General features: G+C 37.3%; 1 non-coding gene across 1 annotated transcript; it reads left to right on the plus strand.

Annotated features, from left to right (window-relative positions):
- The first annotated feature begins 786 nt into the window (after positions 1-786).
- Positions 787-894, plus strand: LOC112725934 (small nucleolar RNA R71). The gene has a single exon (XR_003165012.1). It is a non-coding gene; the product is annotated as a small nucleolar RNA R71 (small nucleolar RNA).
- The last annotated feature ends 5,934 nt before the right edge of the window (positions 895-6,828 follow it).

Below are 6,828 nucleotides of genomic sequence, written 5' to 3' on the forward strand. Positions count from 1 at the left end.
CTTCCTCCTTGGGATTCACGTCCTCCCCTTCCTCCTTGGATTCGGCCATGATGGTTATATCAATGGCCTTGCACTCTCCTTTTGGATTTTCTTCTGTATTGCTTGGGAGAGCACTAGGAGGGGTTTCAGTGATCTTCTTACTCAGCTGGCCCACTTGTGCCTCCAAATTTCTAATGGAGGACCTTGTTTCATTCATGAAACTCAGAGTGGCCTTAGATAGATCAGAGACTAAGTTTGCTAAATTAGAGGTACTTTGTTCAGAGTTCTCTGTCTGTTGCTGAGTGGATGATGGAAAAGGCTTGCTATTGCTAAACCTGTTTCTTCCACCATTATTAAAGCCTTGTTGAGGCTTTTGTTGATCCTTCCATGAGAGATTTGGATGATTTTTCCATGAGGGATTATAGGTGTTTCCATATAGTTCACCCATGTAATTCACCTCTGCTATTGCAGGGTTCTCAGGATCATAAGCTTCTTCTTCAGAAGATGCCTCTTGAGTACTGTTGGATGCAGCTTGCATTCCATTCAGACTCTGAGAAATCGTATTGACTTGCTGAGTCAATATTTTATTCTGGGCCAATATGGCATTCAGAGTATCAATTTCAAGAACTCCCTTCTTCTGAGGCGTCCCATTACTCACAGGATTCCTCTCAGAAGTGTACATGAACTGGTTATTAGCAACCATGTCAATGAGTTCTTTAGCTTCTGCAGGTGTTTTCTTTAGGTGAATGACATCTTAGCTAATTCAGATAGACCATCATAGAATATATCCAGGATGGTCCATTCTGAAAGCATGTCAGAAGGACACTTTTTGGTCAGTTCCTTGTATCTCTCCCAAGCTTCATAGAGGGATTCACCTTCTTTTTGTCTGAAGGTTTGAACATCCACTCTAAGCTTACTCAGCTTTTGAGGAGGAAAGAACTTGGCTAAGAAAGCCTTGACCAACTTATCCCAAGAGTTCAGGCTATCTTTAGGTTGAGAATCCAACCATATTCTAGCTCTATCTCTCATAGCAAAAGGGAAAAGCATGAGCCTGTAGACTTCAGGATCTACTCCATTAGTCTTAACAGTATCATAGATCTACAAGAATTCAGTTAAGAACTGAAAGGGATCTTCAGATGGAAGTCCATGAAACTTGCAGTTTTGTTGCATCAGAGAAACTAATTGAGGTTTAAGCTCAAAATTGTTTGCTCCAATGGTAGGGATGGAGATGCTTCTTCCATGTAAATTGGAATTAGGTGCAGTAAAGTCACCAAGCATCCTCCTTGCATTATTATTATTTTCGGCTGCCATCTCCTTTTCTTGTTTGAAAATTCCTGTAAGGTTGTCTCTGGATTGTTGTATTTTAACTTCTCTTAGTTTCCTCTTCAAAGTCCTTTCAGGTTCAGGGTCTGCTTCAACAAGAATGTTCTTGTCTTTGCTCCTGCTCATATGAAAAAGAAAGGAACAGAAAATAATAATAGGGATCTTTTTTACCACAGTATAGGGGTTCCCTTGTGTGGGTAGAAGAAAAGAAGAGTAGAAGAGAGAAAAGAAAGGAGAATCCAAACAGAAGGGTGAGGATAGGAGCAGTGATTTGAGATGAAGAGAATTGATAGTAAATAAATAAATAAATAGAAGGAGATGAGAGAGAGAATTTCGAAAATTAAATTTTGAAAAAGAGTTAATGATTTTTGAAAATTAAGATAAAATTAAAATTAAAATTAAAAATTGAAACAATTAATTAATTAAAAAGAATTTTTGAAAAAGAGGGAGGTATTTTCGAAAATTAGAGAGGGATAGTTAGTTAGGTAGTTTTGAAAGAGATAAGAAACAAACAAAAAGTTAATTAGTTAGTTGAAACAAATTTTGAAAATCAAATTTTAAAAGATAAGAAGATAAGAAGTTAGAAAAGATATTTGAAAAAGATAAGATAAAAAGATATTTTTGAAAAGATATGATTGAAATTAGTTTTGAAAAAGATTTGATTTTTAAAATCACAATTAATGACTTGATTCACAAGAAATCACAAGATATGATTCTAAAACTTAAAGTTTGAATCTTTCTTAACAAGTAAGTAACAAACTTGAAATTTTTGAATCAAAACATTAATTGTTGATGATATTTTCGAAAATATGATGTAAAACTAAGAAAAAGATTTTTTAAAAAATATTTTTAAAATTTTCGAAAATAAATAAGAAAAATGAAAAAGATATGATTTTTGAAAAAGATTTTGAAAAACATAAGATTTTTAAATTGAAAATTTGATTTTACTCATAAGAAACAATTGAATTTTAAAAATTTTTAAAAAAGTCAATCCAAATTTTCAAAATTTATGAGAGAAAAAAGGAAAGATATTTTTTTGATTTTTGAATTTTTAATGATGAGAGAGAAAAACATGAAAAATGATGCAATGCATGAAAATTTTGGATCTAAACATGTGATGCATGCAAGAACATTATGAATGTCAAGATGAACACCAAGAACACTATGAATGTCAATATGAACATCAAGAACTTATTTTTGAAAAATTTTCAAGAAAAGAAAATATGCAAGACACCAAACTTAGAAATTTTTCATGTATAGACACTTTGAATGCAAGAATGCATATGAAAAACAAGAAAAGACACAAAACAAGAAAACATGAAGATCAAACAAGAAGACTGGCCAAGAACAACTTGAAGATCATGAAGAACACTATGAATGCATGAATTTTCAAAAAAATGCACAAAGAATTTTTAGAAAAAATGCAGTTGACACCAAACTTAAAAATTGACTCAAGACTCAAACAAACAACATAAAATATTTTTTATTTTTATGATTTTATAATTTTTTTTTATTTTTCGAAAATTATTTGAAAGAGAAAAATAAGGATTTCAAAATTTTTAATATGAATTTCAGGAATCTTGTACTCTTAGTCTAAAGCTTCAGTCTAGGAACTAGCCAGCCAAGCTTTAGTATGCTATTACATGCATTGAAGTGATTAGTTGAATCCTCAGTCCAAGAGAATTTAGACATGGCTTTACAGCCAACCAGGATTCAACAAATTATCATGAAACACTAGAATTCATTCTTAAAAAATTCTGAAGAAAAATATATTTTATTTTATTTTTTTTCTTTCGAATATTAATTGGGAAAAATGAAAAAGAAGAAAATATTTTTGAAAAATTTTTGAAAACTTTTTGAAAACAAAATAAGAAGAAAATTACCTAATCTGAGCAACAAGATGAACCGTCAGTTGTCCAAATTCGAACAATCCCCGGCAACAGCGCCAAAAACTTGGTGCACGAAATTGTGATCCCTGGTAATGGCTCCAAAAACTTGGTGCTCTAATCTTAATTTATAATTTGTCACAACTTTGATACAACTAACCAGCAAGTGCACTGGGTCGTCCAAGTAATAAAACCTTACGTGAGTAAGGGTCGATCCCACGGAGATTGTCGGCTTGAAGCAGGCTATGGTCACCTTGTAAATCTCAGTCAGGCGGATATCAAATGGTTATGGAGTTTTTGAATAATAATAATAGATAAACAGAAAATAAAGATAGAAATACTTATGTAATTCATTGGTGAGAATTTCAGATAAGCGTATAGAGATGCTTTCGTTCCTCTGATCTCTGCTTTCCTTCTGTCTTCATCCAATCAATCCTACTCCTTTTCATGGCAAGCTTTATATAGGGCATCATCGTTGTCAATGGCTACATCCCATCCTTTCTGTGAAAAAGGTCCAAATGCTCTGTCACGGCACGGCTAATCATCTGGAGGTTCTCGATCATACTGGAATAGGATTCACCCTCCTTTTGCGTCTGTCACTACGCCTAGCACTCGCGAGTTTGAAGTTCGTCACAGCCATCCCTTCCCAGATCCTACTCGGAATACCACAAACAAGGTTTAGACTTTCTGAATCTCAGGAATGGCCATCCATGGGTTCTAACTTATACCACGAAGATTCTAATATCTCGGACTCGGTCCCCTGTATTAGATATCTAAGAGATACTCATTCTAGCTTGTTTGCATGTAGAATGGAAGTGTTTGTCACGCACGCATTCATAAGTGAGAATGATGATGAGCGTCACATAATCATCACATTCATCATGTTCTTGGGTGCGAATGGATATCTTAGAAGCGGAATAAGTTGAATTGAATATAAAACAGTAGTACTTTGCATTAAATCATGAGGAACAGCAGAGCTTCACACCTTAATCTATGGAGTGCAGAAACTCTACCATTGAAAATACATAAATGATAAAAAGTACTACTCCGGAGTAACCAAAACTGTGAATATAATGATAAAAAGTTCTATATATACTAGACTAGCTACTATGGTTTACAGAAGTAAGTAATTGATGCATAAATCCACTTCCGGGGCCCACTTGGTGTGTGCTTGGGCTGAGCTTGAAGTTTACACGTGCAGAGGCTTCTTTTGGAGTTTAACGCCAAGTTGTAATGTGTTTTTGGCGTTCAACTCTGGTTTGTGACGTGTTTCTGGCGTTCAACGCCCTTTTGCGTCATATAAACTTGGGCAAAGTATAGACTATTATATATTTCTGGAAAGCCCTGGTTGTCTACTTTCCAACGCCGTTGAGAGCGCGCCATTTGGAGTTTTGTAGCTCCAGAAAATCCACTTTGAGTGCAGGGAGGTCAGAATCCAACAGCATCAGCAGTCCTTCTTCGACTTCTGAATCTGATTTTTGCTCAAGTTCCTCAATTTCAGCCAGAAAATACCTGAAATCACAGAAAAACACAGAAACTCATAGTAAAGTCCAGAAATGTGAATTTAACATAAAAAATAATAAAAACATCCCTAAAAGTAACTAGATCCTACTAAAAACATACTAAAAACAATGCCAAAAAGCGTATAAATTATCCGCTCATTAGTTGGCTAGGGAGGTTGGAGCTCAAAAGTTTATCATCTTCAGCGACTCACAAGTAGTCACTTCACAAATAACAAGGAGCTACCAAGCCAAGGATCCCACCATGAAAAAATACTTGGATAAAACCAGGGAACAACTCAGACAACTCGGGGAATATGAGATCCGCCACATACCCCGCAAACAAAATGCCCGAGCTGATGCACTCTCAAAGCTAGCCAGCACCAAACCAGGGGGCAACAATAGAAGCCTCATCCAGGAAATGCTGCAGAACCCATCAATCTCAGAAGAGGAAAAAGTCCTAGCCATAACAGGCATTGGATCAAGGATGGATGACTCCCATAATCAACTACTTCAAAATAGAAACGCTTCATACAGATGAAAAGGAGGCAAAAAGGTTAAAACGGGAGGCACAATACTACACTATCATAAATAATACCCTATACAAAAGAGGGATCTCAATACCATTGTTAAAATGTGTACCAACTTCCAACACAAAAGAAGTCCTAGAAGAGATACACAGTGGCTCCTGTGGCAATTACCTTGGAGCGCAAGCACTTAACAAAAAAGTACTCCGGGCAGGGTTCTACTGGCCAACTCTACAAAAAGAAGCCACGGAGTTTGTAAAGACATGTACACCATTTCAGAAACATGCTAACTTTAATATCGCCCCGCCAGAGGAACTCATCAGCGTGACCTCACCTTGGCCATTTGCAAAATGGGGACTCGACCTTCTCGGACCCTTCCCTCAGGGATTGGGACAAGTTAAATTCCTCATAGTAGGGGTAGACTATTTCACAAAGTGGATCGAGGCAGAACCCCTAGCTAATGCCACTGCTCAAAGAAGTCAAAAATTCCTATATAGGAACATTGTCACAAGGTTCGGGGTTCCATACTCCATCACCACAGACAATGGCACTCAATTTACAGATGTAGGCTTCAGAAATCTAGTGGCCGACCTGAACATAAAACACCAGTTCACTTCCGTAGAACATCCCTAAGCCAATGGACAAGCCGAAGCTGCCAACAAAGTCATACTGGCGGGGCTCAAGCGAAGATTACAGGACGCAAAGGGAGCCTGGGCTGAAGAACTCCCACAAGTCCTGTGGGCGTATCGAACGACGCCGCATTCCACCACAAAGGAATCACCCTTCCGATTAGCGTACGGAATAGAGGCAATGATCATAGTGGAGATTGAAGAAGGATCGCCTAGAGTGATCTACTATAATGAAGAAGCCAACTCCCAACTTCAAAGGGAATAACTCGACCTACTCCCAGAAGTCCAAGAAAGAGCTCGAATCAAGGAAGAGGCATTAAAACAATGAATGGCTTCGAGATACAATCAAAGGGTGGTGCCGCGAGGATTTTTTGAGAATGACCTGTCCTAATCTGAAATGATATCGGAACAACTCAACTTGGAGAAGGAAAGCTGGCACCAAACTGGAAGGGACCCTACCGAGTCATAGAAGTACTTGGAAAGGGCTACTACAGACTGTCCGAACTCGATGAGCGAGAGCTTCCTAGGTCATGGCACGCCTGCAACCTAAGAAGGGTGTGCTTAAGAACCCTGGACACCTCTAATTGGGGACTTTAGCAAAGCTGAGTCACAATCTAAAAGGGTTCACCCAATTATGTGTCTGTGGCATTTATGTATCCGGTGGTAATACTAGAAAACAAAGTGCTTAGGGCCACGGCCAAGACTCATAAAGTAGCTGTGTTCAAGAATCATCATACTGAAATAGGAGAATCAATAACACTATCTGAATTCTAAGTTCCTATAGATGCCAATCACTCTGAGCTTCAATGAATAAAGTGAGATGCCAAAACTGTTCGGAAGCAAAAAGCTACTAGTCCCGCTCATCTAATTAGAATCTGAGCTTCACTCAAAAACTCTGAGATATTATTGCTTCTTGACTTATTAGTCTTCTATTTTATTTGTCTAGTTACTTGAGTACAAGCAACAGTTCAAGTTTGGTGTTGTG

The sequence above is a fragment of the Arachis hypogaea genome, chromosome 11, assembly GCF_003086295.3.
Source record: "Arachis hypogaea cultivar Tifrunner chromosome 11, arahy.Tifrunner.gnm2.J5K5, whole genome shotgun sequence".
NCBI classification, from domain to species: Eukaryota; Viridiplantae; Streptophyta; class Magnoliopsida; order Fabales; family Fabaceae; genus Arachis; species Arachis hypogaea.